This window comes from Cebus imitator, unplaced genomic scaffold (assembly GCF_001604975.1).
Source record: "Cebus imitator isolate Cc_AM_T3 unplaced genomic scaffold, Cebus_imitator-1.0 Scaffold34, whole genome shotgun sequence".
In the NCBI taxonomy this organism is placed as follows: domain Eukaryota; kingdom Metazoa; phylum Chordata; class Mammalia; order Primates; family Cebidae; genus Cebus; species Cebus imitator.
The window spans coordinates 7,409,120-7,430,560 of record NW_016107349.1 but is presented as its reverse complement, the minus strand read 5'-3'; positions in this window follow the sequence as shown (position 1 = coordinate 7,430,560).

Sequence of the window (21,441 nt, the reverse complement as noted above, 5' to 3'; positions counted from 1 at the left end):
AAAAGAGAAAGGAGAGAGAAAAATCAAAGAAAAGAGAAGACAATAAGAGATAATCCAGCTGAATAATGATATACTGTAAGCTGAAAGCTCTCTTATCACTTTTCATATATTCCATGTGCCTAAATCATTGCCTTTCTTAAAGTAAATTTGCATCCCAAATTTATTTCAGTTCAGGAACTTTGTATTTGCTGCCGTAAAAGAATACCTGAGACTCGGTATCCCTCTTCTGAGACTGGGAAGTCAGAGATTACTGTACCAGCAAGCTAAATTGTCTGGCGAGGGCTTCTCTGCTTCCAAATGGTGCTTGGTTTCAAGTGGCAATAACAGTAATTGTGTGTGGACCACTGACTCAGCCAGGCATGCTACTAAGAACTTTCACATAAAATATTTTATTGCACATACTCAACAATATTAACATGACATTTACCTTATTGTCCCATTTTACGTAACAGACAAATTTATCAGAGGCTGCATTGTCAGTAAATGAAGAACCCATGTCTCCAACCCTGGATGGTCTGACTCCAAGGCAAATCCTCTCAACCAGCACATGTTTCTCTTAAACAATGTCTAATATTCTCCTTTAGCTGTGGGCCTGACTGCCTCAGATCTTAGGGAGCCAGGACCCTGAACACCTGAACAGTATCTACTGTTGTTTTTCTGTTTGTTTTTATACAGAGGAACCAGATTTCAATCCCTCTCACTAAAGATCAACTCATAAATCCTTAGCATTTAAAATGATATTATAAACCCAAACTTTGGTGACTGAGAGACAGCCATGGGAGCCGCCCCAGGAGGACTTGATACTTTCCGATGGTGGTCCATATTTATGAACTATAAGCTAAAACATTATCCTGGGAAAATTGAGGGGAGATCTTTCAGTCCTTCCTGGTAGTTTGGTATGTTAAACTTTATGTGGTCTGTGTCATCCTAAATAACAGAGAGAGTTTCTGTAAAAGGAAACATGTCTATTTGACAATAGAGTCCTGTAATTGTTACATAGTTACCTGTAAACTATGTAGTGACATAGCTTACATGTCAGTAAACTATGTGTTTTCAGGGAGGTAAAAGAGAAATGTTTGGATGGAACAATGAGGAGGATTATAGAATTGTTTTGAAATAATGATCTTGGCTACAAAGAGCAATAATAAAGGCCGCTCTAGTCTGAGGCTGCACGGGAGTTGCTGGGCAGATATCCTCATAGGAGCATCGTTGTATACGGCTGCAATGACCTTTGCATATAGTTATGCTTTTCGTAGGGTAGGTCTTTTGTTGTTATAAGGTGTAACAACAAAACCCTTTCTTCATGAGGGCCCTCTCTTCAGGGTCCTCCCTGGCTGTATTTGTTAGGGCTTTTTTGTGTTTTTTACATTAGTGACTCTATTTTCACTTTGACAACTTTCATGCCTGATTGGATCCTGCCTTCTTCAGCCTATTGTGGGTCACAGGCCATTGATCTGAAGAACTTGGAATATGCCTGTGCTCCTGATTTGGTGGCATCTCACTGACCACATAAGTCATGTTTCTCAAACCCTGGCTTTCTTCCTTTGACCTTGATTGCATTGGATTTCGACTTGACCTTAGGGACAGTGGTGCCCTGGCTCCTCCTAGGCATTAGGTCTTGTCTAGGATGTTGACACTGAGAGGGTAGACAGAATGGTTCCTATGTGGGGGTGGCATTTTAAATGAATTGAAGCATTAAAGAAGTGGGAAATCATTTTACCTAAATCTATTAAGAAGAGAAATAAAAGAAAGAGGAAAAAAAAGGAAGAAAGGAGAGAGAGAGAGAGAGAGAGAGAGAGAGAGAGAGAGAGACTGGGGCTTTACTTGTCTCAAACTTTCTTTAAGCGCTTCACAAGCTTAGGGATCAAGGTTCTGTTTAGGGGAGCACGTAACAGCTATGTTGATAATTGAGGAGAGACAATAGCAGAAATAATTATCACTTTCACAGCACTTACTGGGGACCATGTTGAATATTTAATCCTCATAGCAAGTGTACGTGGTACATATTATCATTATATTCCTATTTTAGAGATGAAGAAATTCTAGCTCATGAAAAAGGAGAGTGGCACTTCCCAGGTTCTGAGTGGGTTAGCGTGACCCAGTGCTTCCTTGTTGCAGACTGAAATAGAGAGAAGAGTTTCACTGGGACTAACTGAATCGTCTTCAAGCCTTGAGCTGTTGTGTTCTCAGGACTGAGTGCCCTGCAGTTTGCTACCAATGTGGCCTGAGATTCCAGTCACAGTGGTCTTGACTGCACCGTGTCACTCAGAAATGGGGAACAAAATGCCTGTCACATGCCAGGAAACTGAATGTTGCCCTGAAGTAACAACTGGACTTACCAATCAATAGTCAAGTTTTAATAATTCACAGATACTTCTTTTCCCCTTTCAGCCCTTTCAGATTCTTTGCCTCATTCCTCATTTTCCTTTTTGAAAAATAATTCGCATCTTTTATCCAAGAAACCTCAATTCTCTCGAGTTTTTTTTTCTTCCCAGAATTCAATGTCTGCAGATCATGCTGTGATTTCAAAATGACCGCCTACTCCAGTACCAGATAGATTCTGAAGTGGACTGACGTGGACACTGGAGGTTGTGGAGAACTAAGGTTTCTTGGATAAGGATATATGATTTCTGCTCTTGTGAACACTTTCTTGAAAGTGTAGAGAGAGATGGGGGAGGTAGGACTGTGGTTAGTTTCAGTCTCCTTTCATTGGAGGTCCTAATGTTGCAAGCTATTGAATACGTGGTAACCAACACAAGTGAGGAGTCCTCTATGAAGTGATTATAGTGTCATTACCTCATAAGCCCTCAAGGAATCAGGATACTCATAGAAAGGATATGTAATTAATTGGCTTTTCCAGTTTATAGAAATTTATGAAGAAAACTATTTCTTTCAATTAATCTTGAGACCCTTAAAAAAAAAGGCATTATAGGAACTACAAATGGATCTTTGCTTTTTGTCCTGGAAAATTTATAGTGCCTGAGGGCTATTATTCTGAACTTGATTTTCATTAAATAGTAATATAGTTGTAGAAGGTATACGATAAACAGCAGAATGTGTGCAAATCCCATATTATCCCTGAGAACACAGGTTACAAATAATTCTTGACACAAACCTGTTTTGCTGTCACTTCTTTCTTTAGGGCAATGTGGTGTAATGGCATGGGAATGGAACAAGCGTAGGATTTGGAGACACAGGCCAGGTCTCCAGTCACAGCTCAGCCAGAGATGAGTGGCTGGAGACCTTGGATACAATGCCTCCTTGGGTCTCAGGAGGAGTTGCACCAGAATATTTTTGAGGAAACTTCCAGAAGTAATATTTGATGATTTATGAGTTTGGGGAGGGAAAGAAAAAGGAAGAAAATGAGGAAGGAAGGGAGAAGGGAAGGAAGGGGAGACGAGGGAGTGAGGAAATTGAAAGAAACCAGGACTGGTTCAAATTAGTTGAGCTTCTCAGCTGCTTGTAACAAGGACAACACTAGTGAAGCATAAATATTCAAACCTCCCATCCCTCCGCTTTGTAACGGGTGCGGGGTCGGAGGGAAATTAGTTATTTGGTGTCCAGCCAATTGTCTGGCCATGGCTGATCGGAGTAGATGTCTAAAGCTGCAGAACTGGGAGTGTGAGAAAGACTAGATTTATCGGCATTAAAAAGGCAGACAAACCAAATCTGGAAAAGTAAGTTTCTGGGGGAGAGATTGTTGAGCAGCTGCTGGGAGGATTTGGGGGAAATAGATGAGCAGAGAGGATATTTAGGAAATTCTGCTATGTGTGTCACGAAAATGTAAACCATGTTTTCTACTCTTCAAGACCAGTCAGTGCTTAAATTGCTTCTTAATGCTCTTTATTTGTTTAACTTGTGTCTTCCTTGAGTATCACACCATGCCAAGAATGGCCCCATTTTATCTGTGTTAGAAGGGGTTTTGCTCGACTGGGAATGGGAGAATGTAGGCAGATTCAAACTCTCATGGAGCATTCAGAGAATACTTGGGGTCTGCATCTTAAAAGTGGACTTCAAAGAATATAGAGCGGAAGGAAAATGGAGACTCACAAAGGCAGGAAACTGTGACAACGATAAGCAGGTCTTTGGTTGGTAGTAGCATAATAATGTTTGTTGTTTTGTAATTAAGGGAAAAATGTTCTTTGTATTGCCCATCTGGCTTGTGTGATACTGAAAAGCCTTTCTCCAGCAGTCACATCCCCTGAAGAGAGACTCTTGGGAGTGGTCAGCAGGGAAGTGATAACAGAATGCGGCAGAGTCTCAGTGAAGGCAGAACTGATGCAAGAGCCCTGTGGTTGAAATGGTCCCTGAGCGGTGCTCAGTGAAGCTCCCAAGTGTGGCTGCTATGGGCACTACAAGAGGAGCCCCCTCTGACAGCAGCTTCTGCTCCAGGCAGCTGCTTCTCTCCACGATATGTTGGAGATCAGCAGGGAAGGAATGCATGGCAGGAAATTTTCTGACTTGCCCTTTTTTTTGGGTTCTCTGGTGATTTAAGGGTCCTCTTCAGCTGCGAGGATGTCTAACCTGGCTAAAAGCTAGCAGATTGCTGTGAATTCGTGACAATTAATATTAGATAAAATCATTTACAAGCATTATTCTAAATATGAAGTCTCCAGTAGCTGATGGCTGTTTTGGAAGTCATCAGGTTTGCAGTTTAGAGTGTAGGGATTTATTGCTCTGCATCTTGTATTCTCTTAGCTATCTCTTTTTTTGTTTGTTTGTTTCTGGAATTTCCTTTAGGCATTTTCACTTGTAAAAATCTGCTTCTGGAAGGATTATTTGAGATGGGAGATGGTCTGAGGAGTGGAAATTAGCAGGCTAAATTTTATTTTAATATAGAAATTATTGGAGAGAAAGTAAAAATCTTCCTCACACATGTTCTTGGATCAAGGAAGGCCATTGATATGTCTATTCAGTGATGTGGGTCTCTCTACCAAGATATATTCTGAGGTTAAAAACAAGAACAATAATTTTTGAGCGTGTATGTGTTGAAGAAAGTGGTTTCTTTTAATGATGCCAAACATTTCATGTTTTTCTTTAGGTTGTAATTTAAAATACAAATACAAAGACAAAACCATATCTTTAAAATAGAAATAAAACTAAACCATCACTACTTGTGTGAAAACACAAAATAAAAATATGTATTAGTAACCATATACTCCATTAAAACAAATTTCAGAAAGCTTGAAATAGCATTTTTAACTCACCTTAGTGGCACAGGAGATACAAATGAGTTTTTCATGTTTTGGTTTTTTTTTTTAAATAATTTATTCTTCTTACTGCCTATTGACTGCAAGGTAACTCTACACTGTGGGAAAATCTCCTAGGATAGATGATGTATGAAATTTCCTATCTTCTTCCCTGGCATTGAGACTTTTGCTGTTCAGTTAGTTCTGCTACATGTTATAACCTCTGCTTTGTAACTAAATTGAATGTGCTCTCTATAGAGAATTTACCAGATAGAATTTTGCAATTTAATATGGTAGGTAAGAGAGAATCCCAGTTGTTCATCTTTAGGTAAATGCTGAGAAGATGTGTGGAAAAGCAAACTCACTTTGTACATACAAATGTGTTCTCCAGTGTATTACCAAACCCTGAGACAGGGCCTCTTGATTATTTGGGCTATTGAAGCCTGAGAAAGAGAGAAGGCCTTCTTGGGGTTAGAGCACCCTCACAGGACTGCTCCACAGCAAGTTCTGGACACTGGGCACACGAGGAGACATGATGATGTAGGCCAGTGTAGACAGTGAGGCCAGAAAAGTCAGAATAAAGACCTGGAGAACTTCTGTATTAGGACCCCAGGGGTGAAATGCTGCTATAAACGTGGAATAAAACATAAGGGAGAGAAGCACGTAGGGGTAGAGGGGCATTAAATGGATCTATGGAAGATGTTCAGTGTGAGCAATGTAGGTGACATGGGTTGATTTGTGTCCCTGCCCAAATCTCATGTCAAATTGTAATCCCCATTGTTGGAGGAGGGACCTGGTGGGAAGTGATTGGATCATGGAGGCAGATTTCCTTCTGGCTGTTTTTGTGATAATGAGTGAGTTCTCATGAGATCTGGTTGTTTAAAAGTGTGTAGCACCTCTTCTTGCTCTCTGTTCCTCCTTCTCCAGCCATATAAGACGTGCCTGCTTCCCCCTTGCCTTCTGCTATGATTGTAAGTTGCCTGAGTCCTCCCAGCCATGCCTCCTGGGCAGTCTGTGGAACTGTAAGTCAATTAAACCTCTTTTCTTTATAAATTACCCAGTCTCAGGTAGTTCTTTATAGCAGTATGAGAAAGCCCTAATGGAGTGGAGATTTTATGTTTTAAATTATGTATTTTTTTCTTTTTATAAAAGTAAAAACTTTACTGCAGAAAAATTGGAAAGGGAAGAAAACTTTTTGAAAGGAAAAAAATTGTGCATGCTTTCTATATTTTCCCTCATGATAGCTAGCCATTTACAAAGTTTTACTGAGTGTCCCTACTTTAGTTCATTTTCCCAAGCCTAAATATCTAATTAAGATTATGTTATCAATTTTTATATGACTAGAGTAGTCCCTTTTATGTCACTATAAAGGAATACCTGATGCTGGGTAATTTATAGAGAAGAGAGGTTTATTTTGGCTTATGGTTCTGTAGGCTGTACAGGAAGCATGTCACTGGTATCTGCTTCTGGTGAGGACTCAGGAAGTTCTTACTCATGGCAGAAGGTGAAGGTGAGACAGCATATCACATGGACAGAGAGGGAGCCAGAGGGAAAGGAGAAGGAGCCAGTCAACTTTAAACAACCAGTTCTCCTGTGAACTCATTGCTGCAGGGAGGGCATCAAGCCATTCATGAGGGATCTGTTCCCATGGCCCAAACACTTCCCATCAGGCCCCATCTCCAACCTTGGGAGTCACATTTCTACATGAGGTTTGCATGGGACACACATCCAAGCCATATCAATAATTATATATCATTATTTTTTTCTCTTAATGCTAGTCATTTATTCACCATTGAAAAAGCATTTGCTTTATGCTTGCTTTAGGTCTTTGGGTTTAATAATGAGCAATACAGGGGTCCATCTCTCACACTGCTTCCATTTTTGAAGGAAGAAAGTATACTATCAGGCAGTGACAACGTGGCATTATTTACTTGATGCCATTGTGAAGATAATCCCCCAAAGGAATGCATGCTGAAGGCATCTTTGGAAACATGTGAAACTCCATGGTCAATAAGCATGACCTCAGTACCAGACCTGGAGCCTTAGGAAAGCTTTTCTGCAATGGAAGCTGTGCTCAGGGAAGGACCTACCCAGGGTGATAACATTCTAGGGAGGCCATATGCATGGAAAGGTTTGGAGAATTAGAGAACATAAGACCTTAAAATGACTCCCCTGGGGATATGAAATAGGAGGCAGGCCTCAGGTCTTCAAGGAAGCATGTTGGAGTGTTCAGCTGTAAATAGGCTAACATTTGCCCTTATAAAGGCTGTGTTAGGTTCTGGCCGAAGATAAGTAGGGTAGGGGAGAAGTGTGCAAATTAGAAGTGCCTCTTCTTGTGAAGCTTATACACAGTTGTCTGGTCAAGTTTTAAACACTTGAAAATAAAGATGATGAGGAGAGACTACTTCTATGGTTTTAATGTGTCCACAGAAATTTATGTATTAAAACCTTAATTGCTGTTACAGCACCATTAAGAGGTAGGACCTTTAAGAGTTTAAGCTATGAGGGATCTTCCCTCATGAAAGGATTAATGCCATTATTGTGAGAGTGAGTTAGTTACCCTGAAAATGGGCTCCTGATTAAAAACAAACAAGTTTGGCCCCATTGCTTTCTCTGTTTCCCATGCTCATTTTCCCTTCTGCTATGGCATAGTGCAGGAAGAAGGCCCTCACCAGAGGCCAATACCATGTTATTGGACTTCGCAGCCTCTGGAACCGTAAGACCAATGCACTTGTGTTCTTTATAAGTATCTCATTCTTTAGCATTGTGTTACAGCAGCAGAAAATGGACTAAAACAACTGTTGTTATATTACCAGCACTCAGTTTATCAGCCTTACCTCCATAGATATTCAGATGAATTCTCCTGTTGTAGGTAGTTTGAAACTGCTTGTAAGACCAACCTGTTATCTGTGCCCAGGATCCTGCCTTCTATCATCTCCTGAAGGACCTTGTAGTGCTATTTCCTTCCCTGTATGTGTCATTTCCCTTAGTATACAAACACACACTCTCAAGTCCTCCATATTAAAAAATATTGACTTCATATTGTCCTTCAGGGACCAACATATTTCTCTACCCTCTTTCACAGAGTATTGTCTTCAGTGTGATTCAACTTGTTGTCTCCCCTTTCTTCTCATTTCCCCTTTTCCTCCCCCCACTCCAGTAAGACTTCTGTCATGTGTACTGTTCTGCCATCAATTAGATCCAGGTTGCCAGATCTGTGGTTATTTATCTGTGCTCTTCTTATTAGTACTCACTGGAGTTTTTACATAGTTGAACACTCCTCTTATTATGAAGCACTTTATATCCAAAACATCCATGGCAGGACACTCACCTACTATTCTGCCTACCCTTTGGCTCTGTCTCTTCTATTTGATCTATTAAGATTGTAGTGCCATGGGGCTCAGTCCTGGACATTCTTGTTTTTCTCTAACCTGCTTCTCATTCCTTCTTCCTCATGTGGTAACTAACCTCTTCATTACTCCAGTGCCCTCACCAAAACAGTGTATTCCTCTCACTGCTGATATACAATTTATCATCAACCTGCTTTTAGCTCTAAAATATGACTACCTTTCTCCAATTTTAATTCTACACTTGATCTTAGCCAAAAGGCTGAGAAGCGATCTCCAATTTTAATTCTACCTCAAGGTCAAATAGCAGCGTTTCACCTGGACAACTACAAAGGCCTCCTAACTGGTTTCTCAGCTTCCACTTACCTTGATTCCACTATCCTTCCCTAAAATATAAAGGATTTTTGAGCTAAAAACAATTAAGAAGAAACAGATGCAGAAAAGCTCTCTTCCCTCTCCCTATTTTCCTAAAGGTAGTACATAAATTTGGAAAGGCATTCCTCTCCCCTCTCTACCAGGAAGGACAGAAGTCAATTACTGGAGACAATTCTTATCAGTTCACATATGGCACCGGAGGAATCTGCAGACAAGCCTGACTCCATTAATTTTCTGCCATATATTTACCTTTCCACAGTTTCCTGCCTCTGGAAGCCTAAAACTGCTTTCTTTTTTCTTACAACTTCTCTAAAATTTATTGTTTGTTATTAAAGATCATATATAAGTCAGAGTTCTAAGCCATTGCTTTGAGTTACCATTCATTGAGATGTCCACTGCACACATTAATAAACTAACTTGTTTTCTTCTTGCGAATCTATCTTTCATTACAAGAGTCTGTCTCCACTGCTAACATTGATGACTGGCAATTCCCTTGCTTAAAGCACTTTAGGAAGAAGCTCTCACCTTTAGAATAAAATCCAGTCCCTACTGTATGGTTGGCAGTCTGTTTTCTTCTTCCTCTCTGACATCATGTCCAACATTCTGCTAATTTACCGCCATTGGCCACTTTTGTTATTTCCTGTTCCAGGTCAATTAAGCCAATGTGGTTTTCTCTTCAGAGAATTCACACTCCTGTCATCATTCACATGGAGTGTCTGTGTGATTTCACATTGCCTTTCTTTTTCATCTAAGTGTTTTTTTCTTCTGATATTATGTTTGAGTCTTGTCATTATAGATTTTCCTCACAAGTGTCATTTATGTGATCTGCTAGGCACTAATCTAACTGTTTTTATCTAAATAAGCTAATGTAATCCTCATCACAATCTCATGAGGTAGGTTATGTTGATACAGATGAGGACACTGAGAATGAGAAAAACTAAGCAAGTACCTAAAGTCAAGCATTTATTAAATGAAGTTGAAATATTTGAATCAGGCAGGTTGACCTTAGAGTCTACATTCTCATGTTTCAGAATGATGTGGTTTGTGTGGTGCCATTTATGTTAAAAGAAAAACCTTTAAAGCAACACCAATATGATGTCTGAGTAGGTGTATGTGATGTAGGTAGGCAAGTGCAGATGAAAGGGTTTAAAATCGTGGGCATTGAACTTAATAGTGGTTGCCTTTAGGAGGATTGGGAGGAAGGTCAAGATGGAGGATGGGCTAGTGGTTGCCTTTAGGAGGGTTTGGAGGAAGGTCAAGATGGATGGGCTTCAAAAGGTTCAGCCTTATCTCTAAGGTTTAAACATTTGTTTTTCAAGATGACTATATCTATCTTTATTATATGATAAAAAAGTTAAAGGATATTCTTATTTTTCCCTTTATTGTGAATGCAGGAGTGATCACTCTTTCACATTTATGAGTGACCACCTGTCTTCGTTCATTTTTAGTGCTACAAAGAAATGCCAGAGAAATTTATAAATAAAAGACTTTTGTTTGGCTCATGATTCTGTTCTCTGCACAAAGAAGCATGGCACCAGCGTCTGCTTCTGCGGAGGGCTTCCATTTGCTTCCACTTACAGCAAAAGGGGATGGGGAACTGGCATTGTCAGAGATCACACAGTAAGAAAGGAAGAAAGAGAGAGGGGAGGATGGTTCCAGGCTCCTCTTAATCAGTTCTTGAGGGAACTATCAGAGCGAGAATTCATTCACTATTATGAAGACAGCACCGAGACATTCATTAGAGGTCTGCCCCCATGATCCAAGCACCTTCCACTGGGTCCCAGCTCCAACTTTAGGGCTCAGATTTCAACATGAGCTTTAGAGGGTCAAATATCCAAACCATAGCAGCACCTGGTAGCTGGCTGTTTCTGGCCCTCATTCAGCTTTTATATTCCCTAGAATACTTCTATTTTCTCTCATTCACTCTACAAATCTTGTAAATTGTAAGGAACATGTAAGATTCATTAGCAATTTTAGAGAAATATTTCTTCACATTTCTGTGCATGTATTTTTACTTACGATTTTTAATATCTGATGGTCAAGCTTTCAGTTAATGAAACAAGCAGCACAAACTTTTTCTCTCCCCAGAGCTGAATGAAGCATTATGATCACAGTTTGTGAACCATTGGAGTGCTGGTGATGCACTCCTAAAGGTGTTAGCATGGAATAGAAGCTCTCACCTCCCTGTCTTGAGGAGTATTATGCCAGAATATTTTAGAAAGCGGATAGCAACTTGAATGAGCAGTTACCAGGAATAACCATTTAATATGCATTTGCATTTAATGTGCATTTTCATCTTACACACTTTAACAGCATGACGTCCTTTGAAGCTCAAGACTCTGTAAAGGAAGAAAGGCATGACATATTTTGAATCCATTCTCCAGATGTTAAAACTGAGGTTAAGACAGGTGATATGACCTGCCATTGTTACAACCACTAAGAAGCTGAGATTCAAAGACGGGTTGTCTAAATTCAAATGCTCTGGCATTTTCACTGCGCTGTGTTGCCTCCTAAATTCTTTCAGGGTTGACCAGATGCTTTTTTACATGTACAGACACTATAAATTACATTTTAGACATTTTATAACTTTCAGTAAGACTGAAGAGTAACTGGGACACCTAATTTAAAAGAAGAAAAAGCTGAGCTCCAGTGAATCAACTGTGTGGCATGTAAGTGTTTTCTGGCACTTTCAGTTAAAGGAATCCTTATTACCATTTGACTTCTGGTGTTTACATTAGATGTGAAACTTAAAGACAAACACCACTTTGGGGAAACATTAAAATGGCACAAGTGAGTTTTACTTTATTTAACTAACTGGCACCATTCTTGGAATCCTATAACAGTATTCCTTTTGCCTTTTAGAAATGCTTGAATGTTTTCTCTCTCTTCATGGTATATGACAGGTGGGGCTCCACAAAGCATCTTAGGGTTGTCTCAGACATTAAAAAAAAAAAAAACTAAGGTCTTTCCATATCTGTATTGGAAGAAACTCCCAAAGATTAACTTTCTTCAATTTCCTTTTTTATTTGTAAATTATTGCTATTACTATTCATAGAGTCAGGGTCTTGCTGTGTTGCCCAGTTGATCCCAAACTCTTGGGCTCAAGCAGTTTTCCTGTCTTGGCCTTCCAAAGTGCTAGGATTACAGACGTGAGTCACCATGGTTGGCTGCTTTCTTCAATGTCTTGAAGGAAGAAATTGAAGAGGACATTACTTCCTCCTTTACCCCCGTCAACTAGATATCAACTATTCTTGAATGTGTAACATAGTCTTTCAAAAAATAGCTCCCTTTTTTGTGGGGAAGGCTAACCCTTATTTGTGGGAAAGGCTAATTGTTAGCTCATATATATATATATATATATATATATATATATACACACACACACACACACACATATATTTATATATATATTTATATATATATATACACATATATATTTATATATATATATATACATATATATACACACATATGCACACACACACATATATATATGGCTCTCATTAAGCTTTTATATTCTCTAGACTTGTATTTTCTGTCATTCACTCAACAAATCTTGAGAGTTGTAAGGAGCATAAAAATTACATTCACTAGCAAAATGAGATTAGCAAAAGACCTGTCTGTCTGTCTATCTATCTATCTATCTATCTGTAATCTGCAACCTTATAACTTTGACCTTTTTGTCCTAATTCTGTCCTTCTAAGTCACGGAGTGGGGAGAATGTTTTGTGAACTATAAAGCACTACTTATATGTGAGGTCTTAGAGTAACACTGTTCATTCTACCTAATCCTCCTTCTCCTGAGGAAAACAATAAAATAATTGGGAAACATTAAGACGTAGCTTGGAGAAGGGCGGTAGCCTTCTTATGATTACCATCAAAACACTCCATGTCTCAAATAAACATACATTCTTGGTTTAAATGTAAGTGTTCATGCTATCTGAAAGCAGTTTCAAGGTATCCCAAATGTGACTTCGCACACTCTACTTCTAGAGAAATTTCCTCCATTAGACCACAGCCCCTTAACCCCACATCTATAAAAATGCTGAAGCATACATTGCTGCAAATATTTGAAGCTATGCATCCCGCTTCCAATAGTCTTTGATTTCTTTCATAACAGTTTACTGCAAGCAGTGGTTTAAACCACACACATTTATTACCTTATGGCTCTATGTATCAGGAATCCAATCTGAGTTACTGGGATAAAATCCCTTCTGTAAGCCTCAGGGCTGTATTCTTTTTCTGAAGGTTCTAGGAGAAAATCCACTTCTTTGTCTCTCATAGCTTCTAGAGGCCACATGTATTTCTTGGTTCATGGTGCCATTTCATCATCTTTAAAGCCAGCAAAGAGGCAAGTGTCTGATCCTGTTTCTGTTATTTATTTCCCTGCCTCTGTCTGTTCTTCTGCCTCTCTTCTACATTCAAGGGCCCTAGTGATTACATGGAACCAACTCAGATAATCTAGTATAATCTCCCTACCTTAGACTCAGCTGATTAGTAAACTTAATTCTATCTTCAACCTTAATTCCTCTTTGCCATGTAACCTACCATATTTACAGGTTGTGAAGATTTACATTTGCCATGTAACCTACCATATTTACAGAGATTTACTTGTGTCAGTGTGTGTATGGTGGGGCTTGTTCTACCCACCACGCTGATCTTTTTAAGTCTTTCTGTTTCTTGTTTACCCATCCTCATTTTCCTTCCTCCTGTGGTATCCTGTTGAATGCACCTCTTTCTAGTTCTTTTCCCTAGGATTTTGTTTACTCATACTACATTGAGAACTACAAAATAGATGCTATGTTAGGTGGTGAGGAGTTCACATCTAGTAACAGATGATTGTTCCAAAAAATTACGAGGTTGGTGATAGAGATATGTAAGAGGTCCTGTTGCAGGCTCGGTTTGCCAGAAGACTAATTCTGAGATACGGATTAGAGTGAGAGAGGTTTAGGGAGGGAGTTGGGGATCAACACCTGTGCAAGGGAAGGGATGGAAATAGGAGTAGGCAGAGACGGGAGACAAGTTGTGATGGACTCTCACTGAAAACCTCAAGTAACCCGATGGCATGATCTGACAAGATAACCCAGCAGAGCTGTTTTGAGTTAGGGCAAGAGAGCAGGGCCTTTGTACACCCACAGTCACCAGTCATTTGATGACAGTCTCCTCAGGAAATGGGCATGACCTTGGGTAAAGCCGCTGTCTTCAGGTGAATCCCTGAATGGGTCCAACAGCTGATGGCTGGCAGCACCCCAAGCACCCAGGGTAATGCATTTGATCCCACTTATATCTGAAGGGGGATGTAAGTGTAGATCACAGCTTTAATCTCAGGTGCTATGAAAGCTTCTAGCAAAGGCATCTTTCCCAGTCTGGTGTTGAATGTTAAGGAAGTGGCCTGGCACTCTCAGCGGGGCCCTGGTGTTGATATTAACTGACTTGGCAGCTTGTTCCTGATTTTATTCAATAGGAAAATATCAGCATATTTTGTTGGTCTGAGGAACATCAACATCAGACAAGGCCCCGATGACTGTGATAGATAGATTTTAAAAAGGCCACTCTGTAATCATGCATGTCTATAGCTAGAGAAAAATAAGAATATTGTCCAAACTATAAAATGACCAAATACCACTGTAACTTGGATAATGAATGTGACTGCTTTTTTTTATGGGGTGGGCAAGGTCTCACTCCGTCACCCAGACTGGAGTGCAGTGGCGCAATCTCGGCTCACCAAAACCTCCACTTTCTAGGTTCAAGCACTTCTCCTGTCTCAGCCTCCCAAGTAGCTGGGATTACAGGCATGGACCACTACCGTCTGGCTAATTTTTGTATTTTTAGTAGAGACAGCGTTTCACCATGTTGGCCAGACTAGTGTTGAACTCTTGACCGCAAATGATTCACATGCCTTGGCTACATGACTGCTTTTTTAAAATTGATACCAAACACAGCTCTAGCCTTGATTTGTTCCTCCTGTTTTGTAGATAAGAATGATTAAAATATTAAATATCAGATTATCCTCACTTTCTGACAACATCCAATTCAGAGCAAAGCCCGACTTCCTTGAACTCTCCCCACAAAACAGAAGCCCAAATCCAATGACAAGTCCCTCCCAGCACCCCTTAACTGTACTCCTCCATGGTTTCCCATAAATATGCCCTTTCTTGATGTAACAAGTAGATAAACCCAATTTTCGATTATCTTCCTGGTGGTCTTTGGCTGAGGGCATTGGCAGATCTAAGTTCTTTTGGTGCAGAGACTGTGCCTGGCACATAGTACTATGATACATATTTGCTAACCGAAGATCTTATTTGGCTTTGAATCCCCAGCACTTTGAATATTCAGTAGGGAGTAATTTATTGGGTATTAAGATCTTCAATATATGTTTGCAGAATATGTTTATTGATTGATGAATGAGAAAATGGGTCTATTCTAAAAAAGTTAAAGACATTTTAGAAAAGGGGTATGTATAGTAGCAAACATGAGAGAATAGAGCCAGTTTAGGAAAATCAAAGTATTTCACTATGGCCATAATATAGAACACCAGAGAATGGGAAGAAGTACATGCCATGATAAGTAACTTTTGTCTAAGAATGTTGATTTTTCTAAAAACAGAAAGTAGCCATTTAAAAGTATTTTAGATGGTGGGTAGAAAAAAAAAATTCCTGCAGGTAAGGTATAATTGGCTAATAGAATGACTTAATGACTACTAACTTCTGTCTTATGCTGTACTTTGGATTACAGGATTATTTTGGTGACCAAGCAGTGATTAGAATTGAGCATAATTCACCTTCAGGCACAATCTAGGAAATTTAGGTAACTTGCATTGTCCCTGCTTGCCTCATTGGGATGTCAAACTTCAGGAGAGCACAGAGCTTTCTATGACTATGGCTGAACATAGTGAATAATCACTGACTTTTCTCTTTGACAGTCCCCCCACCCCAGGGAGCGTTTTTCTTTGAAAAACTAAAATGAGAAGAGGCATGCCAGGTGCTCCTGGTAGCCACAGCTAATTGCAGGAGCATCTGGGAAATCTCAAGGGAATATATCTTAGTCTATTTTCTGTTGCTTAAAACAGAATACCAAAAATTGGGTAATTTATAAAGAAAAGGAATTTGTTTCTGACAGTTGTGGAAACAGAAATCCAAGTTGAGGGACCACATCAGGTAAGGGCCCTCTTGCTGGTGGGGTCTCTTTCCAGGGGTCTGAGGTAGCTCAGGGCATCACCTGGAGAGGGAGACGAGCGTTCTAGTTCAAGTCTTTACCTTCTGTTATGAAATCGCCAGTATCACTTCCATGATAACCCACTCATAAGGACAGAGCCTCCATAACCCAATCATCTCTTAAAGACCCCACCTCTCAAGGCTGTCACACTGGGGAATAGGTTTCAATGTGTGTCAGAGGGGAAACCATTTGTACCATAGCAGAACATAAGAGTGCTTTTGGGCACACGCATGAGGACATTTCTGAGCTATATGGATACAGAGATACAGCAATAGAGAACCTCCACCTTGTCTGCCTGTGTCGCCACCTTGGAAAAGAAGTGCCGTAATTCTCAGGGATCCTTGAAGCTGCTTGTACAGTTTTAAGGTGATGTTGTCCCCAGTGACCTCATGAGAAATGACAGGTTTACCAAGTCCATGTGTCCCTACTTCCCCCTCATCATTCCCACTTTTAGGATATAGAGCCCATGAGGGGATACCTAGATGAAATTGAGTAGAGGTTCCCATAACCTCAGATACACCCCCTTCTGTTGCCTTGTGCCTCCCTTCTGCATCCACGTTCCAGAATTTCAGTGTTCGCACAACTTTCGCTCAACCAATGCCGGCTCTGAAAAATGATCTGTTAAACTCACTGATACAGTAGAAATTACTCATCAGGTTAAATTTCCAAAGGAATCTCATAATTCCTGAGAAAGTCAGGCGTAAAGGTGTGTAGAGTTTAGGCACCCCGAGTAGGAAATGTGCAGGGATATTTTAAAGTCTCAGTCTTTTCCATGCCTTCAACATGATAACCTACTTTGAGGGGCAAAAGCCCCTTTTTGACCAGATAATTTCAGGAAAAAAAAGCCAAACTTAAACTGTGCTTACGTAGACGAGAATGACAAGAACATTCTTTCTGATTCTCATGAACCATAACTCATAAGAACTCAAGACTGAAAAGTCTAGAATCTCCTCTGTACAAATTGACTCTGCTATTTTAACCCACTTCCTGGGGTCATTTTAATTATATCTGAAAAATGAGTTATGAGAAGCAAATGAATTAAATTTCCCTTTATACATAATTACGATGCAAATTTAAAACTGCTATACCCACTTCCTAGAAATGACTTGGGTGGAGATTTTCTTTCTCTCTCTTTTTATTTTTACCTTTTTCTCCTACTCATTTAGGAAAAGATGTAATGATTAAATAGCAATGGAAAAGCAATAATAGAAAGTTAAGTGTAAAAGGCAACTTAATTTCCTTGTTACCCTGAATGTTAATAGTTGTGTGTGGGTTCTCACCCAGTCTTTTGCCAAAGTAGCTTTCTAATAGAAAACACCCCAAAGCCTACGTAAACTTTTTCCCTTTAAGATTAACTAATTTCACAATTTTTGCTTTACTTTCGGTACCTATATTTAGATGTGTATTATTTTGTTACAGTTTTGCAAAATGAGGTTTTTTAAATGTTCTGTTAGTATAAACAAAAAGAAAACTGGCAATTATTTCTGCTCATGACTGTTATCATTTACAATTTTATTTTATTATTTTAGAGACAGGGTCTTACTCTGTCACCCAGGGTGAAGTGCAGTGGTGCAATCATAGCTCTAAAGTAGCTAGGACTATAGGTGTATGCCACAATGCCCAGCTAATTTTTAATTTTTAATTTTTTTTTTTTTAGAGATGGGATCTTGCTATGTTGCCCAGACTGGTCTTTAACTCCTGGCCTCAAGTGATTCTCCTGCTTTTACCTCCCACAGTGCTGGTATTACAGGTGTGAGCCACCATACCTGGCCTGATTTTTTTTTAAAAGAAATTTGCTGCCTCTAAATCCACTTAATCCTGGGCACACAGCAAATATTTCATCATTCAGCAAACTTTCTTTGACATTTGTATCATCATTGACACAACCAAAATATGTAGAGATCAGTTGCGGAATGAAGCATGGACCCACATATGCTCCTAAAATGGCTTACTGAGGAGGGAGGCTATGATAGTGGGAAATATATATTTGGTTCTTTCCACTTCCTGGCATTAAGTGCCTTGTGATCTCTGGAGGGATAAGAGTTTTTTTTTTTTTTTTGAGACTGAGTTTTGCTCTTGTTGCCCAGGCTGGAGTGCAATGGCTTACTACAACCTCTGCCTCCCTGGTTCAAGTGATTCTCCCATCTCAGACTCCCGAGTAGCTGAAATTACAGGTGCCCACCACCATGCCCAGCTAATTTTTGTATTTTTAGTAGCTACGGGGTTTACCATGTTGGCCAGGCTGGTCTCGAACTCCTGACCTGAGGTGATCTACCCGCCTCAAATTCCCAAAGTACTGGGATGACAGGCGTAAGCTACTGTGACTTGTCGAGTTGGTTTTTTTATGCTAATGAGATGATTGGCAGTTAGGGGCTCCTAAATCGCTTCACAATGGAAGTTGGTCACTGGAAAGAATAAGATACGTTTAGGGGGCTGGAACTTTCAGCCCCAAGCCCTCACCTTTGGGGAAAGAAAATGGGCCAAAGGTCGACTTGATCACCAATGGCCAATGATTTAATCAACCATATCTACATAATGAAGACACCATAGAAACCCAAAAGGAGGGCTTCAGAGAACTTCCAGACAGCTGGATATGTGGAGGCCCCTGGAGACTGGCACCATTGGAGAGGGCATGGAAGCACTGAGCTCTTTCCCATACTTTTCTCTATGCGTGTCTTCCCATCTGGCTGTTCATTTGTATCCTTTGTAATATCCTTTATCATAAACTGGTAGACATAAGTCAGCATTTCCCTGAGTTCTGTGAGACACTAGAACAAATTAATAAAACCCACGGGGATTGTCATGGGAACCCTGATATATAGCTAATTGACTATATATACTCAATCAGAAGCCCAGGTGACAGCCTGTGCTTGCGTGTGGCGTCTGAAGGGGGAGAGTTTTGTGGGTGAGATCTGATGCTGTCTCCAGGTAGATGGTGCAAGGGTTGAATGAACTCTGGTGAAAAACTGGTTAAAAAACTGGCATCTGCTGGAGAATTGTTTGGTGTGTAGAAAAAGCCCTCCCTGTCTGGTGTCAGAAGTGCTCTGTGTTGAATGACTGGGAGAGAGTCAGAGCATGAAAAACAGTATTTGGTTTTTATTTTTTTGTTTCCTATATCTTCATTAGAAGCTATTCTTCCAATATTGGCTTTCTGAAGATCTTTTCTACTCAAAATAGCCTCTGTGATGCCTGGCATGGTGGCTCATGCCTGTAATTCTTGCACTTTGGGAGGCTGAGGCAGGAGGATTGCTTGAGCTCAGGAGTTCGAGACCAGACAGGGCAACATAGCCAGATCTTGTCTCTACTGAAATTAAAAAAGAAAAAATTAGCTGGGCAAGGTGGCCCATGGCTGTAGTCACAGTTACTTGGGGGTATTGATGTGGTCAAGTAAGAGAGGTCAAGACTGTAGTGAGCTCTGGGTGTGCCACTGCACTTTAGCCTGGGTAATAGAGCAAGTCTCTGTCTTAAGAGAAAAAAAAAAAAAAAAAGGTCCTCTGTGGACCAGAAGCATCTACATCCCCTGGAAGTTTGGTAGTGCAGAACCTCAGTCCTATCCCAAACCTGCTAAATCAAAACCTGCATTTTACCAAACTCCATGAATATTCACATGCAAGACTATGAATACTCATAGTTTTGAGACTATGAGAAGCAAAAGTATTGAACATTCTAGGCTTTGATTATTGCTCTGTTTTTATTTTTGCCCTACTCCACAAAATATATTATTCAAGGTAGGCATCTTTACAAAAAATAACCCTGAATCTCAGGAGCTTAATGAGATAAACTATTTCTCATCTCAGTGTATGGTGAACTGAGCTGGCTGGGCTGGGAGGGGGCAGTCTTTCCCATGCAGTCATTTTGCAGTCAGAGGCATTCTATCTAGTGGCTTTTTTATCTCCAAGGTTCACATAATTCTTCACCAGACCCCTGATTCCAAGCTTCCAATGAAGAAAAAGCCAAGACATGGAGTAATGGGTAGCATCTTCTATGTCCAGGCATGGAGGGTAGCATGTCACTTCTACCTGCATAATATTTATCTCAGCTCAGTCACATGGCCACGTCTAGCTGCAAGAGAGCCTAAGAAATGCCATCTTTTTGCATAGGAAGAGGAGAAAATGATTAAAGTAAATCTTTAGCCAGTCTCTGCCTCAACCATCCTCCAGAATCCAACTAAATCCCTATGTGCTTCAGGCTGGGAAAAGTCTTCTTCTATGTACCCATAGTGCATATTATTCAGTTCTTTAAATCTACATATTCCATATTGCTCTGGCATATTATCTATTGAGATGTGTGTATCTTTCCAGTAGATTTTTTTAAATTTTTTCTTCTTTTTTTCCCACTAGAATTTATAAGCACTTGTAAGGTAGTGGTCATGCCATAATTTTTTTTTTTTTTGTAAACTTCAGAGACAAGATTAATTTTAAGCATGCAATAAGCATCTTATTAACATTTATTGATCAAGTTAATGAATATATAGGGCAGTATAATGATTCTTTTTAAATCAGCACTTAGTAAAGTATCTTGTGGATCCTTTCAATATCTAGATTCCATGATTAACCCTGCTAGGGTCAGAATATTTGTGTCCCACCGAAGTTCACATTGAAATTTTAACTTCCAAGATGATAGATCAGGAGGTGGCTCCATTGGGAAGTGCTTAGGTCATGAGGCAGAGCCTTCATAAGTGGGATTTGTGCCCTTATTATAAAAGTCTCCAGAGAGATCTCTCACACTAGCTTGCTGTGAGCACATCATAGGGAGCTGTCATCTATGAACCAGAGCAATGAAAAGACAGCTGTCTATGAACCAGCAAGCAGGTCCTCAACAGGCAGTGAATCTGCTGGGACTTTCATCTTAGACTTCCCACCCTCCAGAGCTGTGAGAAATGAATGTCTGTTGTGTGTAAGCCACCTAGTTTATGATATTGTGTTATAGCAGTCTAAACAGGCTGAGAATACCCTCTAAGTTTAATTAGAAAATAGCCTTCTAATCCCTTGTCACTTTTTTGGATCTGTTAGCAGTTTTTTTCTCTTAATGAATCCTAATAGAAGTGCATTGCTGGGGTACGACATGGACCACTGAACACATCATAATGCTCACATGATAGTAGAGGAAATCAAAGTCACCAGACAAAAAGTAATTTACTAGAAGTCACATCACTGGTAGGCAGAAAAGGCAGGTTTGGACTTGTCGGTAGATTTTTGACTCCAAATCCAGGATTTTGTAAAGTGTCTCATATCATTTCTTCTATAGACAGCTGCATTATTTGTTTCCTTCCTTCCTTCCTTCCTTCCTTCCTTCCTTCCTTCCTTCCTTCCTTCC